At 35.9% G+C, this 22,408-nt stretch overlaps 1 protein-coding gene across 27 annotated transcripts in view; it reads right to left on the bottom strand.

Annotated features, from left to right (window-relative positions):
• The window catches only part of GULP1 (GULP, engulfment adaptor PTB domain containing 1), a 264,095-nt gene that overhangs the window by 142,886 nt on the left and 98,801 nt on the right, over positions 1-22,408 (bottom strand). The window contains exons 3-4 of one of the 27 annotated variants that reach the window (XM_021075365.1): positions 10,763-10,844; positions 10,335-10,418 (exon numbers count right to left, since the gene is read on the bottom strand). The exons of 21 other annotated variants lie outside the window; for them this stretch is intronic. The gene's annotated coding sequence lies outside the window, so the exon portion shown is untranslated. Of the gene's footprint in view, positions 1-4,408; positions 4,896-8,685; positions 10,315-10,334; positions 10,419-10,762; positions 10,845-22,408 lie in introns of those variants that run through there. 5 more of the 27 variants (XM_021075369.1, XM_021075377.1, XM_021075370.1 and 2 more) reach the window with 5 other exon arrangements.

Here is a 22,408-nt window from a genome sequence, read left to right as displayed (position 1 = left end):
TCAGTGCTAAAACTAACAGGTGAAATTTGATGAAGCTCAAGTTATTCACAAGATATTAAAATAACTTTCCTACTACTAATTACTAATTTGCATGAAACTACTGATTGCCAAACTTTACAGAAGAGTAATAGCAGATACCATATTAACCAAGTTGAGAAAATAATCACCAGAATTGGGATACAGAGACATCGTGTGACTTGTGATGTATTGAGAACACAACATCACTTCTATGAAGTTCAAGGCAATAAAGAGCATAACCTGAATCTAATCATCTAATCATGAGAAAACATCAGACAAACCCAAGCTGAGAGATATTCTACAAAGTAGGACTCTTAAGAAATGTCAAGGTCATGAAAGAAAAGGCCTGGTAACTTTCCAAACTAAGAGATTAAAGAGACAGCTAAATGTGATATGCAATCCTTAATTGGATCTTGGAGGACACTATTGGGACTATCAGCAAAACATGAATAGAGTCAGTGAGTGAGATGATGGAATTCAATGTCAGTTTTGTGATTCTGATGGCTATACTGTGGTTAAAAAGGAGAATGTCCTCGTTTTCAGGAGAAAGTCACTGAAATAATAGAGGTAATGGAACAGCATGTCTGCTACTTCATCTCAAATGGTTCTGAAAAACATTTTATATTTACGTGTGTTATTAGGTACTACACAGTGGATGTGTAAATGTATGTATATGCATGTATACACACATACAGAGAAGAGAGAAGGATAGAGAAAAAAATGATATATGCCTATTGCAGTAAAATTACAACAAATGGAAAGCTAGATAAGATTAAATGGAGTTTTTCATATTATGCTTAAAACACATCTGTACAATAGAAACTTCCTTTTAAAAAAGATTGTGTCATAATTATCAGACTTCATTGGTCATCTCTAATGAGAAGACGATGTAGGCTGGAGAGGACAAAGATTGAAACCAGTCTTCTTTAAGTATACATTGTTTAACAGACTGACCTTCGAAAACAGGTACATTTTTACCAAATTATAAAGCAAAATTAAATTTTAAAAGGGTAATTTCAGAAAATAGAAAATAAAATGAAAATTATGATCCTAAATATGTAACCTATTGGTAGCATAACCACACAGATAGGAGCTATTTCATGTGAGTCCAAAATGGAGTAATTTGACCTAATATCTCTAAGGGGATGTATCATAAGGGTAAAAGGAAGTGCAAACAAAATTTAAACTCATTTCAGTATTCACAGGTGAGACAGTATTGGAATTGCGATTGAGAGTTTCTTTTGTGTATATAGTGGGAAAACAGTGCATAACATGATATTATATTACCTTCATTAGTACTGAGAACAGGGATTCTTAACGAACGTGAAAGAAGATACATATGTGAAACAGAAATAGTTACGTAAAAACTCTGCAGTCCCGATTTCAAACTGGAACTATCAGTATAAATACTCGACACATTTCTATCTCGTAAAAAACGGAATATTGAAAAGGAATGAGCAGCATTCTGGCACTCAAATTTTAGTCTTGAAAATACTATTTTTCACCAGCAAACCAAAGTTCCTTGGGCAAATAGTTGATTCAATGTCTGAGACAGGAATTACACAGATTCTAAGTACAAGCTTGAAGAGGCCCCAATGGAAAATTCATCATCAATTAGAATAATTAACTACAATGGATTGAAACACGTCAAATATGTCTAAATCCATGAGCTAATAAGAATAAAAAGGATAATAACTCATCACTCAACAGTGGAAAATGCCAGAAAACAAATTCATTACTTTGAGAGCCAGCAAATAAAGGTAAAGAACCAACCACTTAATCTTGATTTTCCTATATATACCATTTCATTTTAACCCAATAGTAGAAGAGCAATTTTTTCTTTAGAAGTATCCTACTAGTAAGTGAAAAAGTAATGATGGAGTTGGGATATTTATTTTCAATACCTAATAAATTAATGAAGCAATTAATCATCAATGGCTATTAATATCAAACCAAGAAAAACAAAGGTTACATAACTCCTGATGAAAGAACATTACACCACTATGAAACAGACTTGCTGAAAGAAAAATCAAACCTGATTCTGATCAAACCTCTATATCCAACTAACAGCTTACAGAAAATTCATACAACTGAGGAACATGTTAAACTACTCCATGGGGATGCCTCATCATTAAAATCCAGATGGTGAGAAACTCTACAGCACAAAGGACCAGGCTTTTTCAACATTTATTTGTTACATGTGGAAAAAAGAGAGAGAGATGAAAGAGAATTTTTTTTTTTTTCATCTTTTTAGGGCATCGATGGCATATGGAGTTTCCTAGGCTAGGGGTCAAACTGGAGCTGTAGCTGCTGACCTACACCACAGCCACAGCAACACCAGATTCAAGCTGCTTCTGTGACCTACACCACAGCTCGTGGCAACGCTCGTGGCTTAACCCACTGAGCAAGGCCAGGGATCGAACCTGCATCCTCATGGATACTAGTCAGATTCATTTCCGCTGAGCCATGACAGGAACTCCAAAAGAGAAAATTTTTGATTAAAAGAGATCAAAAAGACATGAAAAATTATAAATTTTGGACTTTTTAAGGAAGATGGGTTATATTTTAAAAGTAAATTGAAAACACTATGATGTTTATGAGACAGTTGGGAGTTTAAACATGGCTAGCTATTGATGATATTAAATAATTATTTATTTTAAAGTCAATAGCATGGTAATTACATTTAAAATAGTTTTATCTTTTAGAGAGTCACACAGAAATACTTATGGATGAAATTAGAGAATGTTGGAATTTTCATCAAAATAATATTAGGCGAGGGGTAAGGAATGGCCATAGGAATGAACAAAATGGTCATACATGGAAATTGCTGAGGATAAATGATGGATACATGAGGGTTCATTACACTACTGTGAACCTCTGTACATGTCTGACGTTTTTCATAGTAAAATTAAAACCAATTTGGAACTATTACAGTGAATTCAACTCAACTGACACTAGTACTTTTAAGTATTTTTATATTATAAAATTTACACACATGTAAAGATTTTAAGAAATTAAAAGAATTGCAATTTTTAATAGGCATATTGTATGTGCTAATAGTAGTCCTCTTTGTCATCAATTCAAATAACATTCTCAGCTACTCAACTTTACATATGACATTTTAATTTTTTTTTTTTTTTTATTTTGGGATTGTTGTATGTATGTATGTATGTATGTATTTGTCTTTTTAGGGCCACACCAGCATATGGAGGTTCCCAGGCTAGGGGGTCTAATCGGAGCTACAGCTGCTGGCCTACACCACAGCCACAGACACACCAGATCCGAGCTGCATCTGCGACAGCTTAAGGCAATGCCGTATCCTTAACCCACTGAGCAAGGCCAGGGATTGAACCTGCAACCTCACGGTTCCAAGTTGGATTCATTTCCGCTGAGCCACGATGGGACCTCCTTGACATTTTAATTTAACAGAAAGATTGATATCACTTGGCTAAAGAATGATTCCTCTAATAGCTACACATTTAAGAACACATAATTATTTTTTAATACCTAGAATAAATGAAATACCAAAATATCCTGAAATGAGTCAAAGCTACACTTGACTTTAAAAAAGGTTTATTTTTAGGACTGAAACTCAAGTACACACACATAGACATACATATATATGTATACACATGTATATATATTTGTGGATATGTATATATAAAATATATATTTTTAAAATAGAAACATAATAGAGGTCTGAAAATAAAGAGAAATAAATTTTAAAAAGTGCTATTTTCAATTCAACTCTATTTTAAGATGCTAATCATGCTGTTAACTTATATGAAATCATGCTGTTAACTTATATGAAAATAATTTTGACATGTTAAATTTTTCACAACAGTACGTCTAATTGAATTTCCAGTTACTAAAATTATATGGATCTAGAAAATACTCATTAGCACACAAATTTTGTTTTTATCACATTTTTAAAATTTAAAATACTTCTTTCTCAGAAATCTCTAAAAGAGTATTTACAAGGATGTAGTACTCTTAAAATGGAATCAGGTCATCATCATGGAATTTTTGGAACAATCTACTGTTTTATTTAAAAATAATGAAAGAGGCATATATGTGTAAGCAGTATTGTGCAGCAAAAAAAAAAAAAAAAAAAAAAAAAATACTCCCTTAGGAATAGATAAACACAGGTTCTGATTGTTACTATCATTATCTATATGGCCAAGGGAAAATCATATACTATCTAGAATTGAATTTCTTTCATTGGTATCATAAAATAGGAATAAATTGTTTCTGCAAACACATTCAATAATTTTAAAGGAACAGAGATATCTCATCTTTAAAATGGGATAATAATGTTGATTCTTTCCTGGGCTCATTGAGTGCTTCAGAAAAGCAGGGTATAATTATAAGCAAACTCCGAAAAACTCACCCTCAGCTGGTAGAACCTGATTTTTCTTTCATCCTCAGGAGAAATGAATAAACTGGAAACTGCTAGGAAAAAGACTCCCTCCGTGGTTGACTTTAGAAAAGCAGACCATATAGTATGAAAGATTAACCTGAATCTCTATCTGATTTGCGAGCAAATCATCTTCTATGCAGTATTTCTCAGAAAGGAGGTCAAAGAGATGTCTGAGGAGTCCAGGGGTCTGGAAACTGAAGCAGCAGAGAAATAAATAGTGTCTCCTTAGGGTCAGTGCCTCTAATTAGCACAAAGAGAACCTCCACTGCTCTTACATAGTCACAAGTGAGAAAGAGAGTCTTATTACATCCTGTAACCTGTGTGTCCTGGAAAATGCTTAGGAAAGAAAAGGTACTTTCAGTTAACAGTTGAGAAAATTTCTTTTCAATGTGCTGCAGGGATTTTTTTCTAAATCACAATTCCTGAGTTCAATATTAATTAATAATATTTTATTAAAATTATTTAATTTTAATGCTTATTTATTTCAAATAGATGTACACATATTCAATTACATTAGAAAATATATCAGAGCTTCAAAATCTAAAGTAAAAAAGCAAGTCTAAAATAAGTTTCTATTTTTAAATTTCATGTTTGCCAAATAAGAAAACATCAAATTGACTAATGTTATTTCGGTGTAGGAAATTGTTGAAGAAATGGCCTATCATTTAGTTCCAAGAATGAATTTATGAGTATATATATATATATATATATATATATAAATCATATGTAAATTTTATGTGTGTATGTCTGATATATGTGCATAGTGTATGTGTAATACATACATATTTGTAAAAGCATGATAACTGATTTGCTATTAGAAATTAACCAATTAAAATGCCTAAATTATTAAGCTGCAAAAAAAGGCCACTGATAAGAACTAATTAATGGTTAAATTTATCACTAATTAAGCACTTTAAATGAAGGCTGATGAATTCTAGACTGAAGTATTAAAAAGAATTTTGAAAGGAATAAATAAAATGTTTAAAAAATATAATACATGATGGAGAAAAAAAGTAAACTTAAAAAGAAATGAGGAGTTCCCGTTGTGGCGCAGTGGTTAACGAATCCGACTAGGAACCATGAGGTCGCGGGTTCGGTCCCTGCCCTTGCTCAGTGGGTTAACGATCCGGCGTTGCCGTGAGCTGTGGTGTAGGTTGCAGACGCGGCTGGGATCCCGCGTTGCTGTGGCTCTGGCGTAGGCCGGTGGCTACAGCTCGATTCGACCCCTAGCCTGGGAACCTCCATATGCCACGGGAGCGGCCCAAGAAATAGCAACAATAACAACAACAAAAAAGACAAAAGACCAAAAAAAAAAAAAAGAAATGAAAAGGTCAAGAAAATAACAGTGTGTCCAGAGGTTATTCAATGTTTATCTACATTGTGGATTTTTTTTTTAATTTTGAATTTTTTGACATGCAAAAGATATATAAAAGAAAATATGAAGAAAGAGGTTCAACACTTTACTTTGGAATAAAAATAAAGAATAGCTACACGGAATGGATTTACAATGAGATCCTGCTGTGTAGCACTAAGAACTATGTGTAAATACTTACTATGCAGCATGACAATGGGAAAAAAAATTATGTATACATGTATGTGTAACTGGGTCCCCATGCTACACAGTGGGAAAAAAAAGTGTGTTGGGGGAAGTAACAATAAAAAATAAATTTAAAAAAAAGAATGTTCCCCAAACGTTTTCTTCTAGGAATTTTACAATTTCAGGTCTATGTTTAAACACGTGAATCATTTTGAGTTGATTTTTGTGTATGACATAAGAAAGGGGTCCAGTTTTATTTGTGCATGTGGCTGTCAATTTTTCCCAACATGTTTTTGAAGAGACTATCCTTTCTGCATTATAGTCTTGCCTCCTTTGTCATAAATTAATTGATCATTGATACGTGGATTTATTTTTGGGTTTTCTCTTCAGTTCCATTCATCTCTGTTTTTATGTCAATATTATATTGTTTTGATTGCTGTAGCTTTGTAATATAATTTTAAATCAAAGAGCAAAAAAAAAAAAAAAGAATAGCTACTTAGCTCTACTTGAGGTGTTTGTCCACATGGGAAGCAAAAAGCAGCTACAGTTATATTCCTAAAAATTAAAATGTGATTTTCCAGTCTCCTACTGAGTCCTTCATACTTCCACTCTTCAGCTCTACCTGTCTCTCTGCCTGTCAAGCTTTCTCCCATATTAAATATGCATTTGAGTGCTCCACTCCCCAAAAGATGGTCACTTCCTCCATATGTCCCCATATATTATCTTTCACATTATTTGAAGTTATTAACTTATACATGTTTTCACTCTATTAAACAGAAAAGACTCTCAAACACAAAAGCCATGCCCTCTGCATGGTTATAAGCTCAAACCTGACACATAAAAAACACTGAACTGATTGATGAATGACTGAATGGAGGCAATGGAAGTACCAACAACAAAGGACTGTTGATGATAACCTTTTATCTTTTTAATCTGAAATTTTAGTAAAAAAATGTTTTAAGATAAAAACATTAAGCACTTTAAATGAAGGCTGATGTTAAGATAAAAACATTTTTGGTATTTGAGAATACTGACATTGTATTCACTCCTACATCCCTCTGGAAACACATCTCTCACACACACACAAATATTCCAAGTTAAAATATAAACTTTATTAGTTTGGACTTCACATATTTAAATTTTCATAATTTTCACAGGGGTATAGATGACAAATTTATTAATGACTGTGACAGACTCAAAAATTTTATTTTATATTTTTATTTATTTCTTTTTTTAGGGCTGCACAATTAGCATATGGAGGTTCCCAGGCTAGGGGTTGAACTGAAGCTGTAGCCACCGGTCTACACCACGGCCATAGCAACGCGGGATCTGAGCCACGTCCACGACCTAAACCACAGCTCATGGCAACGCTGGATCCTTAAACTAATGAGTGAGGCCAAGGATCAAACCTGAATCCTCATGGATACTAGTCAGATTCATTTCCACTGAGTCACGACAGGAACTCCTCAAAACTTTTAAATGAGGGAAATATAAGCTCCTCCTTAAAAGAACAAATTTGCTCTTTGTGGATGAGAAGGTGAGACCAAATAATCAATAAGGACCCTTTGAATTCGAATTTTAAATAACTGTTTCCATGAAGTCAAACTTCCATTAAACCAAACTTTAAGATTGGATATCTTCATGTATTAGAAAGGAACAACATTTTAAAATGAAGTGAATATAATTTTTTCAAATAATAGCACAGTTGAATATGAACTAATTCTGTAGACTTCAATAGTAATATATTTTTTGCTATTTTTAAATAATTGGAATAAATTATATAGTTGTCATTGGGAAAAAACTATTAAAATGCATCTTTCTTCCTGCTAACAAATATCGTCTGCACTATTCCCATAACTTAGAGTGTATAGACAACTTCTGGCACACTAAGTGCAAAGAAACTATTGGGTAATTTTAGCAAACAGCACTAGTTTGAGCTAACATGTAACAAAACAAAAATCTTTTATAATCCAATGAGCCATGCTTTAAAAGCTCTAGTGTTCCCTGAGAAGCACTCACAGTCATTAAAAAGCAGCAATGTTATCCCATAAGAGATAATGTAAAAAGGAATTTCCTGCTGTAATGAGTGAGACAAAGTAACGAAAACAACCAAATTGATGCTGCTTTACAGAACAAGAAAAAGAAAACAACCTAGTATTTGTATAATGTCACACTTACTTTGATTGCCTGGATTTTCACTGTCCCGGTTTTACAATAAAGATTAACCATTAAGCATTTTGAAAAATTTCCTGACGTGGACAAAAATATTTTCTGGGTACCCAAAACTTTTTCAAAATCAGAAATTATAACACTTTTTCAAAAACTCAGTCTTCACCATTGTAATCTGGGCATTTACTTGAGAATGAATAAAGACTATCAGACCTTAAAAACAAATGTCCAAATATGTTTACTCAACTATATTTGATTAAATGCGGTAAATGTCTTGTATATTTTGTGTGCTATTTATTCAGCTTTCAGTTGAACACTACGTATTCAAGGGCTTGCCATCCTGTGGCTTGTCTTCATAAAGGGCAAATCCTGTCTCTGAATTATCACTGACAATTTCCCTTCCCAGGATGTAGGGCACAAAGTCCACAAATTGAAATAGGTGAATTAAAGCTGTGACTGATGCCAATTTTCTGATTGTCAGTCCATCTCTTCCAACACAAGACTAAAAAGCACAAGATTGTTAAGACCTGAAAAGACTTACCAATTGAGTTCTGAAACGGAGTGGCTAGCCTTGTGATTTGCTGTAATCAATCTGAGAAAAGACCTAGTGTCTTTGTACTTTACTCACTCCAGTCCCGTCACCTTAGTTAACCTCTGGCATTTCACTTTGTAAAAACAGTTTACTTGATATATAATTTACATACCATAGAGTTCGCTCATTTAAATACACAATTCAATGGTTTTTAGAATATTTACAAAATTGTGCAACCATCACATAATCTAATTACACTTAGGCAGAACATTTTCATCACCCCAAAAAGACCTCCCAAAGGAAGAAGAGAAGAAGAGGAAAAAAGAGGAAGAAAGGGAAAGAAGGAAAGAAGGAATTTCATTTTAAAGAGTGAAAACAATGCTTATAAAAAATAGGAACTTTAAAAAAACACTGTAAATATATATTCAATAAAATTTTTAAAGTATATTTCTCACTTTATTCTAGATGATTATATCTTTCCTTCCTTTTTCATTATTAGTAACAGGATGGGCAAAAGATTCCTGGAATAGAATTTTGTAAACAGAGCACTGGGGCATCTTGGATTAGTTCTATCACTTTGCAAACCATGAAATTCACTTTTAACTAAGAGTAGTTGGACTCATTCCATGTTACCTTGAGGAATTTTGAAATAATTAAAGTATTTCTGTAACTGAAGCAGTGAGACTATAACTAGAGACTCTCAGCTCCTTGGCATTACTCCAACCCTAGTTCTTACTTACGATATGACTATGACTTTATACTTACCACATCTGACTTCTACCCTAGATCACCATTAACTTAGCTTACCTTGCTGCTAATGGAAAAAGCTGGTGATGCTTGTTAAGATTGAAGATTAGTTTTGTTTTTGCCCTTTGTGTCTTGCTTTTCAGGATTAGCTAGCCAGAGATTTATGACTTTGATAATGTTCCAGCACAAATAAGACTTGTCATGGAACCATGACAAAGGCAATCATCTCTGAAAACAGAAAATTGCCCCCGTCCAACTCACAGCCCTTTCTCTTTTCCCTATATGATCTCTGAACAAAACCTGGAAAGTTGGGAACTGGTTCTTTGGGACACAAGTCCACCTTCTCCCCAGGACTGCTGGCTTTCTTAATAAAGCTATCTTTCCTTTTCTGCAACATTTGTCTCTCAGTATTGGACTGCTGGGCCACAACTCAGCAACCAAACCTGAATGCAGTAACAGATTTCTGGCAAACCAGCCCAGGAGTGTCTTATCCCTACCTCTCCTAGCCACCCCCTGTCTGAAAGGCCAGGAGTGTTTGGGTAGGCCAATGGGGAACCCCATTGCTTATATCCTGTCAGTCCCAAGAGGGAGATTTGGGGGGACACATCCCAGTAGCTGCCAAAAGCATTTGTTTATGAGATTCTTCCTACCTTTTCCTGCTTGGCACAAACAGCCTACTTTTACTTTACTTGGGAGAGGGAAACACTGCGTAAGTCTACTGGTGAAAGCTGGGAGCCTTCCTTTCTGCCCATTTGGGCACTTGTGCCATTTGGACCAGAAGGGTCATTGTTGGCACCATTTGGGGTGGGAAATGGCTCAGTGGTCACTCCATACCAGTCTCTTCCAAAGGGGAAACTGTTTGTTTGTTTACAGATTAGCTATTTGAAGTTAAAAAGAAAAAGAATATGTACCTAGTTAGGGCAGGAGGGAATCCATTCCATCTTGAAGTCCCTTGGGAAGGATTTTAGCAGATTGGCAGAATTATAGCTATAATCCTATGACAAAGAAGAAAATGATTTTGTGGTGTAATACTATTTGGCCCTTGTATGTTTTAGAACCAGAAGAATAGTGGTCTTTGAATGGATCTCTGAACTGCCATACCATTCCACATGAGAATTGTTCAGTCAAAGATCAGGGAAATGGAATGAGGTATTTTGGGTACAAGCCTTTATACTGTTACACAGCAAAGGCTCTTCTAATAAAGAGAATAAGCTAATGGTACAACAGGCTAAAAGGAAGGGAAAAAGACTACTCCCTCTTTTGATGAAACCCAGCAGGCTATGGAGGAGAAAGATTTGCCACTACAGGAACTAAACCTCCCTCCACTATCTGAACTGACCTTTGCTTCAGTCCTACTAGATCTTCAACCTGGAGCCATGGTGGAAGATCTTCAATCTGGAGCCTTCCTCCCTTGCCAGTTCCTGGAAAAAGACTCTTGTTTGTCCAATGCTTTAGAACCACGAAAACAGAGTTATAAGACAGGGCCCAAAATGGTCTCTCTCTCCACTTAAGACTTGACAGGGCACCTAATTTGGCTAGGGAATCAACCATCCAGCAGGAGGGTAATTTCCGTTAAAACAATTTCCTGCTGGTGGATTGAATGTTCAGGGAAAACCCATTGGATATTACTGGACTTATACTCCTTTTTCTACTGCTGACTCACTTCACTGGAAAAATGCTAGTCTACCCTAGAAAGATGATCCTCAAAAAATGGTTGAAATGCTTATTAGCATAGTCTCAACTCATTGCCCTTCTTGGGCTAATGTGCAGGCTCTGATGAGTATCATGCTCACTGCTGACTGAATGCTGGCTGGTCTTAGATAAAGCCAGAAAAGAGGTCAGTCACCTCCACTAGGAGATCCAGCCAATACCCCAGAACCCAGTCTGGCTGTTCCAATGGCCAAGTCTAACCCCCAATGGAGATGGCATGCTCCAACTAGGATACTATGGCCAGTGTACTCTGGCTGGCTTGCAGAAAGGGGGCCCTAAACAAAGGAGTCTAAATGAAATTCAAGAGATGCAGCGAGAGGCTAATGAGAATACAGCTGCTTGGTAGAAAAGAACTTAACAAGTACACAGGAAGTATTCAGATATGGCCCCTGAAGTCCCTGAGAATACCTGGATGGTAAACATGACCTTTACAGGACAAAGTGCCCAGACATTAGGAGGCAGCTTCAGAATTTAGAAGGAGCAATCGGAATGAATCCATTTCAATTGGTTGACATAGCATACAAGGTGCCAGAGAAACCAGGAGGCTTAAACAAGCCACTGTTTGTTCAAAGTGTTCTTCAAAGGGAACCAGGACTTTTACCTGGAAAAGGCCCTGGCAAGGCACAAGCCCTCTTAGGGGGAAATCAGTGTATATACTGTAAGGGAGAAGAACATTGGAAGAAAGACTGCCCAAAGCTGAAAGGAAATTAGAAGGATAAGGAATGTCAAAAGAAAGGACCAGAGGTAGATGGTGGAACAAGAACATGATTCAAATAGTGAATGAGGCTGCCCAGGGACACCGTTTGGTTCCTCCAACTCAATTCCATAGGAGCTCCACGTACAACTGACAGTAGAGAATCGACTAATATATTATGTTTACTTGATATCAGGGTCACTTACAGTGTGCTGAATAATAAATTTACTGGAAACTCAAAAAATGCCAATGCAGTGGTGGGGGTTACAGGCGAACTTCAACAATATCCATTTCTTCATCCTCTGAAATGAAAGTTAGGAACCTTAAACCTAAAACATAGCTTACTTTACATGGCAGACTGACCTATCCCTTTTCTGGGATAAGGTTTGCCGTGCAAACTTAAAACTCGAGTTTTAAGTTGAGAAAGAGAAAACTCGTTTTCTCCCCCCAAAAACAGATGCTTAAAATCCAAGTTCCTCCAGAGCAGGCCCTGTGTCTCCAATCTGCACCTGACCCAACCAAACGATGTAACTGAGACTCTTTCTATCTGAAATCTACAAGGGCTGATGGTATCCCTGGGAGAGCCAAGACTGTGAGGACAGTGATAATGAATTTAAAAAAAAAAAAACAGGGTTTTAACCCTTAGGAAGAAACAATACTTGGTTAAAAGGGAAGTCTTAGAAGGAAAACAAACTTTCCTTTACAGATTTTTAATCTCTGGCTTCATTTGAGAATGCAGGTCCCCTTCTAACATCTTGGTCAAGAAGCCACATACCAATAAGTACAGATTTGTCCAGGATTTAAGGGTAATTACCAATATTGGCCAGGACATACATCCTACTGTTTCCAATCCTTACACTATTTTGATGGCCATTCCAGGAGATTACAAATGGTGTTCAGTTTTGAAAGATGCTTTTTTTTTTTGCAACCCCTTGAAGGAATAATCCCAATTTCTGCTTACTTTTGAATAACAAAGTCCCAAAACTTAGGCTGTCTTCCAGTATTGCTGGATTGGACTTCCACAAGGATTTAAGAATTCCCCCACCGTCTTTAGGGAATTATTAGCCTGAGACTTGCAAGACTTAGAATTAACAGAATGCTACTGTAATATGTAGATGGCTTGTTAACAGCCAGTCCAACCTACTAACAGCACCAGCACCTGGAAAATACTATCGTGGGGCTCAATCACCCAGCACACTGGGTACAAAATTTCTCCCCCCAAGGCACAGAAGTGAAGGAGACTGGTAATTACTGAGGATTTGGTACAAAAAAAAGGAGGACGAAGCCTACTACCTGAGCTCTCTTAAGGCCCCCACCAACTGAAGACAATTGAGGGGATTTCTAAGGATGTCTGGCTTTTGCTGAATCTGGATATCTAAAAATGGTCTTACTGTGAAACTTTATATGAAACCCTGAAGGGCCTTGACTCAGAGGCCCTGATTTGGACCATGGAATGCCAGAATGCTTCCAATATCATAAAAGTTAATAACAGCCCTGACTTTGGGCTTGCCAGATCTCAGGAAACCCTTCTGTCTCCAAGTGCATAAAAAACATGGACTAGGATTGGGGGGTCCTCATTCAAAATGTTAGAGAAGTGCCCCAGCTGGAGGCATATTTCTCAAAATAATTAGAACAAACTGCTAGAGGCTGACCTCCTTGCTTAAGAGCAGTAGCTTTTACTTGTGATATATTAAAAGAAGCTGAAAATTTTTGCTTCAGGCCAGGAAATGACTGGGAACATTCCTCATCAAGCATTGACACTGCTGCAACAAGGATGGGTACTGACTCCAGGATTAGTCAGTGTCCTACTAGATGATCCTAATATGCCTACTTGAACAACAGAAGCCCTCAACCCAGCCACCCTCCTCCCTGCCGGTGAGGGTAGGGCTGTAGACCATGACTGCTTGGAAATCACAGACACTGTGTTTTCTAGCAGACTTGACCTGAGTGACCAGCCTCTGCTAACTGTGGATTGGATTCTCTATACTGATGGGAACGGCTTCATGGACAATGGACAATGATGAGCAGGGTATGCAGTGGTCACACAGGAACAGGTGATTGAGGCTTGGGCCTTGCCAGCTGGTACATCTGCACAGAAGGCCAAGCTGATAGCATTCACCCGAGCCATAGAACTGTCTCAGGGTAAGAAGGTAAATACCTACACCAATTCTAGGTATGCTTTCATAATAACCATTGGAGCCATTTGGAAAAAAAGGGGGCTTTTGATGTAAGGAACAGGGAAATCAAATATCCTGATAAAATATTAAAATATCCTGTGACAGGTAATTCCTCTGCCAGAGGCTATAGTTATCATGCATTATCCTAGACATCAACAAGTAGACACTGTTAATGGTCAAAGGGAACCAGACTGCTGATGAAGCTTCCCAACAGGTGGCTTAAGGGCCCCCTCTGGTGGCTGCAGCTTTGGTACCACAGGTAGACTTGTCTCCCTTCTTAGAGGTATATACTGAAAAAGATCAAGAAAAGGCATGAGACTAGAGAGTCACTAACAATGACCCCCATTCTTGTTGGAAAGTAGCTGCATAGGGCATGATATTGTTGCCTGAGGCTCTGGTATATTTTGGTTTTAAAAATATATATACATGAGAGTTCTCACTGACGCTGTGATGCACTACTGGATCTGATGAGACCTTACCTTGAAAGAACCACATCTTCAGAAGAGTGCTCAACAAGTTGTCAATAGGTGCATAATATGTGTCAGAAATAACCCCAAGACTGAGAGGCAATTATGCTGAGATAGGTTCTCTTTATGCCCACTCTCTGGAGAGTCTTTATCAGAAACAGGTGTTGAATTCTAAATTCTTCTATTCTTTCTTTTCCAATTACAAACATCTTTTTTTTTTCTCTGATTTGTTCTACATTGACAAAGGATTAAGACAAATGTTAACATTTCATCCAAATTTTTCTTTGAAATTTGCTAGTGTAGAAGAATAAGTGTCACATTCTTCAAGTTATCATGGGACACTTCAAAAAGCCAACTCACAGGAATTAGCATTGAGCTTTTTGGTATCTGGGCTACATTACATAGATATATTATTTATATCTATATATATATTATATATCTCTTTGCAATCTTTTGAGATAAAGTTGCTTTATCACTTAGATGAATTAGATTTTATCAGAAATCATTCCAGCTATCCCTGAGATATAGAAACCATAGTAGCTTCATGCTCTAGTCTTTAAATAAAAGTCCCCAAAATGTGCCTTTTACTCTTGTCTATAAAGTACACAGTTTCCTTAGATTTACTCCTTATTCTATCAGATATTCTATCAGAGGTACCAAAAAATATGAAGAAAATTCTCAGGATCATATTAATCTATAGCAAGGAATCTTAGGTATTTGCAAAGTAATTTGGGACTGCAAAATGAGGGAAGTCAACTTTCATTTCTTGCATACTGCTAAAAGTCATCTTTAAACACTGCATTACAACACCTTAAGATTCATTCCACATGGTAACATATTTACTCTTAATATAATATTATTCCATAAGACCAAGAATGATTATCTTTACAAAAGAGATGTAACACCACCTATTCAACTCTGTTAGAAACCTGTTTTATAACTATAAAACAGTCATGTAAAATAATTCCACTTAAGAAATTATAAATTACTCTAAATAAAGTTTGTTTTCTGAAGAGACCAGAATTATTTCTGTCATTGTGTGATTAAAAATTTTCATAGATCCAAACACAGAAAATGAAATCATTTTCCTGTCACAAATATTATTTTAGAATAGAACAAAATTATAAGCCCCTGACAAAATACAAAAACTTCTTTTAATGATTAATAGTGTTGAGTTCTCAGAGGAATTGCCAAGCTACTGACATATTTAGCCTTTCCAGCCTCAGCATTCTTTTGAACACTCTAGGAGGGCAAGCATCTTATCTGTCAAATCCTTATTTAGTTCTTGCTAAATTAAGCTCTTAAAAAACACACAAATCATTTTTTTCTAATGAAGATTACTGAAGTGTTGTGATTTAGAATAACTGCCTACAGGCTAGAATAAGTCATAAAAATGATTTGTCTAATGGTTACAGAGCTGTAGTCAATATTCCAATTAAAATATATTTGTGTAGCTTCTTTGAAAAGGAAATGACAGAATTCAGTAAGGAAGACATAGAGCAAAAATTGGTCACCAAATAGCAGGATATAAAAATCAATCAATAACTAAAAACATTTTCCTTATAAAACAGCATTAACTTTATTTTTAATACATGAAAGTAAATTTAGTGTTTACCAAGCTGAAACAGGAACATCTCTCAACAAATATAATAACCAGTTATACAATTTATTCCCCAAAAAGTTATTTTAACATTTAGTCATAATTACTGCATGAGGTAAAGGCATAGGCTTTTAAATTATTCAGGTCATTTATTTAGAGATAATATCAAAGAATTTGATAATCTGAAAGATACAAAAGAGATAAATTGACTTATCTCAAAAATACTCCATCTTTAAAAGTATCTTTCAATCATTCAGTCCCTCATTTAAATAATATTTGCTATGAATTTATATTTTGGATGATATAATAATACACGTGAACAAGACAGAATAAACCTATGTCCAGTGGAGCTTACACACTATCAGGAAAGGCAGAAACTGGGAAAAAATTATTGCACACATAATGAGAAGAAAAAAATAATTATATATAGGGTGTTATGGTAGCACATTAAAGAGAACGTTAACTAAATTTAAAAAATCAAGGGAGCCTTTCCTGAGGAAGTAATGTTTGAACTACAATTTGAAAGATCTAGGTAAAGTTTACCAAGCAGAAAGAACATGGTGTGCAAAGTTTGAAGGTGTGCAAACATTGTATTCAAAGAACTGAAAACAGGCCAATAAGGATGAAGAGCAGAGAAGTGGGGAAGGAGTGACAACAGACAGAGCTGAAGAGGTGAGACCAGGAAGAAAGCTGTTGAGTACCTTGAGCACTGCAATAGGAAGCAACTGAAGTTGACTGGGAGATGTTAAATCTGCATGTAAATATACATATTAATATATTCCTATTACTGAAACAAATACTAGAAGAGTTAAAAAGCAGTTACTGTAACTCAAGCAAGATTACCATAGAGTGGAAGTTCCCTTGTGGTGCAGGGGTTAAGGATCCAGCTGTTGCCATGGCAGTAGCACAGACTGCAAATGTGGCACAGGTTTGATCCCTGGCCTGGGAACTTCCACATACTGCAGATGTGGGGGAAAAAAAAAAAAAGAGAGAGAAAGAAAGAAAAATAAAAGAAAAAGATGATGGTAAAGAAACAAGCTTGTTTCCGAGAACAGAAGAAGGTAAATGCATTATATTTAAAAGGTTTAATGGGCAAGATTTAGTGCCTGAAAGTACGGGGGTGTAGGAGGGCAGACAAAATACCACAGAATTAAAGCTTTAGTAGTAAATTGAAGCCCTGGTGAATCTGGAAAAGAGGACTAGTTCTAGGAAAGAGATACAGCTCTTCTAGTCAAAGAAAAGCTGCCTTACCTGACTCAATATGGTTTTAGATTAACTATTTAATCAAATTTGCTATACAAGGAATTCAAGCCTTTTGTGAAAACTGAAAGATTGGAAATTTATCCAAAGATTCCAGAGTGAAGGGTAAAGCATGATGTTTTTGCAATTAAATGTAGATTGGGTTAAATATCAGTTAAAAAAAACAAGGAACTCGTAATATTTTATTAAGGAGGAAAAGGAATAACGATATTTAATTGAGTTTTGCCACATCTCCATCATTTTCTTATAAATTGGGGACATAAATCCTTATCCAACAACATGGAATCACTACAAAGGACAGATAAATGATACTCAAGGTGAACTCTAAGAAGCACCAAAAAAGCAGATAACAAATGAGCATAATATGCTTATAAAGCTGGCTGAAAATTTTGTTGTAGTTATTTGTCAGTATGAAATATTTAAATATCTAGCATCAAACATCTCTTAACTATAGTTTGAATCTATTAGGTGGTAAAGGAGAGAGTATGTATCCTGAGACAAAAAATAAAACCAAAATACCTCTGGAGGAAAATGCTTCCCAGTATTGGAGTATGGAGGAGAACCACTGAACCATGCACATTAATATCTTGAACATAAATTGATGTTTGGTCTCAAACTCAGCAGCAATTCTACAGTTCAAGTAAGTAATCCTCTGACTTCAGCTGCTACAGATAATTCATAGAAAATATTCTAATATGTAATTGCAGACTTATAAGCCAAAAACATTCTCAGTCACCACAGGCCTTCTCTTATGGGTCACCAACATTTTAAAACACCCAGCTACCTCTATAAAAATGACAGAAACAGTTCAAAAATGTAATCAATAAAACTCTTATAGATACAGAAAAGTTATGCTTTGAATACTGTCCTATAAGTAAGCTCTCAGACAGACCCCAAACTGTAGCCTTAATACACATGTTCTGCCAACATGAAGAGACCAATTTGAAAAGATACATGCACCCCAATGTTCACAGTAGCGTTATAAACTTTGAGACGCAGAGGAGGATGACCAAGCGTTTGAAGTTAAAGGATAGAGTTGGACAGAATCTAAATGGAGAGAATAGCCTGGCTGCCCTTGTCAATCCATGGAAGCGAGGAGGGACAGATAGTTAAATCCAGATCTAGAGTTAGAGAGGTGGAATTTAACCTTCACACAGTCCAGGCTTCTGAATATTGTTCACAGACACCTCTATGGGGGTCTCTCTTATTATGAATACATTCTTTGTACTTTCAATGGAAATTTCAAACTATAACATGGTGGCACTGTCTGAAAGCTAACAATTTCTACATGTTGGTCAGATTTATCTGTAAAGTATTAGCTTGCAGTTAATGACCTTATTACATTTTTTCCATTATTATTTCATTTTTTTTAAATATGCAAAAAACTGGAGTTCTCATCATGGCACAAGGAAAACAAATCTGACTAGGAACTATGAGGTTGCAGGTTTGATCCCTGGCCTCACTCAGTGGGTTAAGGATTCAGCATTGCTGTGAGCTGTGTTGTAGGTCACAAATGCGGCTCGGATCCAGAGTTGCTGTGGCTGTGGCATAGGCCAGGAGCTGTAGCTCCAATTAGAACCCCTAGCCTGGGAACCTCCATATGCCACAAGTGCAGCCCTAAAAAGCAAAAAGACAAAAACAAACAAAAAAACAACACCAACAACAAAAAAACCAAAAAACTGAAAAGGCAGTTTCTATTTTTAAAGAAGTCCTTTAATTCATGGTCATGGAAATTGAGAAGGAAGTGGCTGCAGTAATGCTCTGGCACTGGAAAGTAAGGGGTTTTGTCTATTTTGCTTCTTACTGAATCCACAGTGCCTACAACAGTGCCAGGCACATGGTGGCTGTTCAATAAATACCCGCAGAATAAAAGTGTGAATGAATGAATGAATGTGAATGAATGATGTATATAGAGATCATGACTAAGTATCACAGGTCCAAACTGAAACTAACAATTCCAGCAACTTAAAGCATCTGCCTAGGAAGTCGGGAATAACGCCCTCAAATGCCCGTACCTACATTCTCACTCTTGCGGGCTTGGCAGGGAGAATGAGGACAAAGTACAAGAAGCAGCCAGATCTTATACTGCATTCTTATGCATATGATATTATTTCTGAAAATATCAGCAACATGCATCTTTATTAACACCTATTAAGAATTACTGTGAGATGCTCAACATTGCTAATCATCAAGCAAATGCAAATCAAAACCACAATGTGATATTACCTCACACCCATTAGAATGGCCCTTATCAACAAGAACACAAATAACAAATGTGTAGAGAGGATGTGGAGAAAAGGGAGCCCTTGTACATTGATGGTGAGAATGTAAATTCGTGCAGCAACTGTGGAAAACATTATGGAAATTTCTCAAAAAATGAATAAAACTACCATATGACCCAGCACTCCTGAGTAGGTATCCAAACAAAAACAAAAACGAATACAAAAGAAGAAAACCACTAATTTGAAAAGATACATGCAAGGCAATGTTCATAGCAGCATTATTTACAATTACCAAGGTATGGAAACAACTGTGTCCACTGACAGATAAAGATGTGGTACACACACACACACACACACACACACACACACACACACAAACTGGAATACTACTCAGCCATATAAGAGCAAAATGTTTCTATTTGCAGTAACATGGATGGACTTGGAGAACATTATGCTAACTGAATTAAGTCAGACAGAGAAAAGACAAATACTGTATGATATCACTTATATATCTAATCTAAAAAGTACAACAAACTAGTGAATATAACAAAAAAGAAACCGACTCACAGACAGAGAACAAACTAGTGGTTACCAGTGTGGAGAGGGAAGAGGGGAGGAAATACAGGAGTGGCAGATTAAGAGGTACAAACTATCAGGTGTAAAATAAGCTATGAGGATATACTATACAATATGGGACATAACAACAAATATTTTATAAAAACTATGAATGGAGTATAAACTTTAAAAGTTGTATATCACTATACTGTGTACCTGTAACATATTGTACATCAACTTTACTTCAATTTTTAATATGCTAAAAAAATGCTGATGCAGAACCTCATACAAAAAGAATGTCCACAATTTTTTTAAAAGTACTGTGAAAAAATGACCAATTTCAGTCAGAAGGGCCTGCACTGAACTTGAACTTTGTCTTCAGGGTTATGTTTCCTGAATTTACTTGGGCAAGTAGCTTAATCCTTCTGAATCCCAGCTTTCTCATCTGCACAAGAGAAGAATGTGAGGTTTCTTATATACTGAGTTTTTTGAGAAATAAATGTTGGATACGTATGAAAGCATCAGTTACATCAGTACCAGAAACAAAGCAGGCACTAAATAAGTGGAGCTTTAAAAATATATGTTAAATAATATATATTATTGTCTTTATTCCAGCATCATTCTGACTAGTTACTGAAACAGCAACAATACTAAAAACACTAATGGGCTAGCAATTCTGTAATTTGGGAAAAAACCAAGGACTCCAAAAGATTCCAACTTTCCTCAGCATTATACATATGGCTATCAGGGGTAGAGGGGAAAAGTATCCAACACCTTTTCAATACTAATTTAAAAGGTTTGTTTGCAATGAAATATTAAGAGTATGACTGGGAATCTGTTAGGCTTGAGGATAATAGGCTAATAAAGCTAAATAATATTACACCTAGTTTTGGCAATGGAAAGAAGCAAGCCAGTGTCAAAAAGCTAAAAAATCTACAGTTTAAAACAATTAAAATATTTTGTTACATTTTGGAAACTTTCAAAGCTCAGAGATAGGAAAAAAGTATTCTTTATGCCCTACCACACAGATAGACACATGCACACAGCTCTCTATTTCTAGAATAAATATCCAGTCATTATAAAAGCCTGACAAACTAGAGTGCCATCTGCTACTCTTTAAAGTGGGTTCAATTTATTTCCTAAATAAAGGTTGGGATGGAGAAATACCTTTTTGCATTCAAATACTTCATTTTTTATCAGAGTTTATTTTCTTCAAAATTGTTTATATTGTCCTTGAGAAGTGAGAATAAACAATGAGAATAAACAGTGTAAACTCTACACACAGAATAAACAGCTCAAACTCTACACAGGCAAACAAGTTTTCTTCCTGCTGTTAAACTGCATTTGTCAGAAAATAACTTAGTGAAATTCTGATTATGACACCATTTAAGACTGAAATATTTTCTATGGTTTAAGAATTGAAATATTTGAAGATGTTCTAAAGTAAAAAAGACACATCGTACTGTAAGTTTGGAAAGAATTATACAAAATAAAACAAGACGGCATTCTCAAAAAATTTTTTGTTTTGAAATGATATAATGATCTCCATCTTGGTTCCCGATTTTTAGCATTATTTCTAACATTTCAAATATACAGTGGAATTTTAGGCTGAAATATTTCTGATTTATGCTTTGGCCTAATGGAAATGTTAAAGGAATATGAGCAATATATTAATTAATATCTGTTTTACTCTCTTCTACCCAAGGAAAATCTCTTCGACCACTGTGCTGCTAAGTATTAATAAATATTAATTGCACCCTGCTTACTTTATTAACCCTTGATAATCTGGCTGTAATCTGGCTTCAATGAGAGTGAGGGAAGAAAGGACCACTTTGGTGGTAGGGTTCCCTGATTCTCCTCATCACTGCTAGTATGGGAACACTTCACTCTTTTTCTCTAATCCAAGCCTGCATCCTCAGTGATTACACCACAGAAGATAAAAGGGGCCTCTGTAGGTTTGAATACTGAACTACTCCTCTGTTTTTACCACAACTAAGCAACTAGTTACTCATCCCTGGACTCATGGCTTCTCCAGGAATCTGGAACCTCTCATTTCCGAGAATGGCACATTCTTGTGCTGTACTCACCCTTAGTAAGGTGCATAGCGTGTTGTGGCTTCCTTCTCAAATCTGACACTGTATTTTTTTCCAGGTTCCTCATACCTTTTGGTCTGTTGAGGGTTCTCTGACTTAGTTTCCAACACAGCACTGAATTGAATTATACATACTTATTTTCTGTTCTATCCAGGGATGTGAGGTTAGAAACTGGGACATGACTGTGTATGCTTGGTTTATCATAAA

The sequence above is a fragment of the Sus scrofa genome, chromosome 15 (assembly GCF_000003025.6).
Source record: "Sus scrofa isolate TJ Tabasco breed Duroc chromosome 15, Sscrofa11.1, whole genome shotgun sequence".
Lineage (NCBI taxonomy): Eukaryota > Metazoa > Chordata > Mammalia > Artiodactyla > Suidae > Sus > Sus scrofa.
Note: the sequence above shows the minus strand (reverse complement) of the source record. Positions and strands in the feature narration are given on the sequence as shown.